The sequence below is a fragment of the Macrobrachium rosenbergii genome, chromosome 56 (assembly GCF_040412425.1).
Source record: "Macrobrachium rosenbergii isolate ZJJX-2024 chromosome 56, ASM4041242v1, whole genome shotgun sequence".
In the NCBI taxonomy this organism is placed as follows: domain Eukaryota; kingdom Metazoa; phylum Arthropoda; class Malacostraca; order Decapoda; family Palaemonidae; genus Macrobrachium; species Macrobrachium rosenbergii.
In genome coordinates, this window is record NC_089796.1 from 40,867,084 (window position 1) to 40,869,050 (window position 1,967).

At 36.1% G+C, this 1,967-nt stretch overlaps 1 protein-coding gene across 1 annotated transcript in view; it reads right to left on the reverse strand.

Annotated features, from left to right (window-relative positions):
* LOC136836657 (UDP-glucose 4-epimerase-like) overlaps window positions 1-251 on the reverse strand; it is a 223,921-nt gene extending 223,670 nt beyond the window's left edge. Inside the window, exon 1 of the mRNA XM_067101128.1 lies at window positions 1-251. This exon is cut by the window's left edge and continues 313 nt beyond it. The gene's annotated coding sequence lies outside the window, so the exon portion shown is untranslated.
* Between the last annotated feature and the right edge of the window lie 1,716 nt (window positions 252-1,967).

Genomic DNA, 1,967 nt, shown 5'->3' on the forward strand with positions numbered 1-1,967 from the left:
TGTCTGTATGTTCGTCTTCTGGCCACATAAACCCTGTATATTTTTTTATTTTTGTCGATGCAATCGTTTTTAGCGCAGTTTGTCAACTACACTGCGTCTGAAATTAAAATATATAAAAATGTTTTGGTCATTCAAAGCGCAGAAGAAAATAAATGGCCAAATGTCATTGTATCGGGGCTAAAGGGAGATGACGTGGTATTATGCGTAGAGGATGACGGTAATGCCACAAACTCAACCGCAAAGACACTGGCGTGGAAATTATGCATTAACAGAAGAACCTTCAAGATAGAAAATGTTTATCAGATTACTCAATCCAGGCACTCACTTTTCAAATGTTACCACACTGAATTCTTTTTTAAACGCTTATCAAGAACAAGTGACTAACCGCAACATTAAAGAAAATGGGCTTTTGACAAGAACTGAAGAAAACGTAAAACTACTACAGTTAACTAAATTAGTAAAATAATTTGCAGGAAAACATGACATTTTTAAGCAAACCACAGCTACCGTCATTTTTCAGTTTCAAACAAATATCCCAAATCTCCAAGGGCATAGTGCTAGTGAAATTTACATTTGCAGTGTAAATATAAACATTTCTACTAGTTTTTTTTAGGCAAAAGTACTTAGTTATTCTTCATTTTCTGCAGTATAACATAACAATTAAATGATTACGATAAATCGCCACGGATTTAAGTCTTCTCCAGATCCAGAGTGTAAGCACAGATAATCATCTTGAAGATACAAGTCTTCCGTAGGGATCTGTGTGATGGCTGAACTAAACAAACCCAGCGCAATCTCAAGCAAAGGACTTTTTTTTTTCTTTTTTTATCGTCGAATAGCCGAATGAGTGCTGTAGTTCCCGACCCGGATCATTCAGCTGGCGGCCATATTTTGTCAACGTGGCTTAGCTGAAATTCCATTATACCGTGCGAGAAACGGAGATGCTTTTCCGTCACTTTGTGATAATGATAATGCTAATAATTAAATGTAACAACATTGTCGGAGGTGTAACACAGTAGAGCTTAGGCAAAGAACATAATCTCTCCGGTAAAACCAAGGATACAGCAGTCCGGAGTTACGTCACTCAGCTTAGAGAGAGAGAGAGAGAGAGAGAGATTATGTCAGATGTTCGCAAGCAGCTTTAAAAAGCATGAAGTTTCAACAAGCAGACTGTTAGGTAAGTCAGGTTCTGAGAATGGAGCAATTTTTCTGTCATATTCGTCCATAGAAAGTCTTGGCATGCGAACAACTTTAGGAAGCAATGACTTAATACATAGTAAAAATGAAGCTTATGGGCCATTCTATGAAAAGGAGTTCAAACATTTCGCTAAAAGGTTAGTCTTGGGCCAGATTGTTTATTAACAGTGATGAACATAGGTACTATAGGCTACAGCAGAGTTAAACTGTCAGCACCTAAGTTCAGGGACAAAGATCAGAACGGAACCTGGAATGGCTGAAGTTTCCAGATAATAAGAAGATTAAGCAAGAGTGCATACTATGGGAGCTACAGTGAGTGACAAAATGGCTAGCACTGAGTTATAATTAGTTTGTGAAAAATTCTAAAAATTTATGGCAAAATAAGGGATGATGGAAGTCTCAGAGTTCTCAAAGGAATCACTTTGGAATACCCAAAAGGATAGCCAAGTGAGCAGAAGGGAAAGTGAATGGGGTTTCTTCTAAAGAACTTTCAGCAAAATATGAGAGCGAGCAATAGATACCCTAAAGTGTGATCAAATGGTTATTTCAAATGGAAACACAAGTTGGGAAGTCAACACAAGGTGGACTGCTATTCTAACAGAGTAAAGGAGAGGACTAGCCTGAAAAATCAGAGCATTAAAAAATGCGAAAAATTCATGTAATGGTTAATGACATTTTACACACACACATACATATAATATAATATATATATATATGATATATGTATATATATATTTATATATATATATATGTGTATATATATATATATA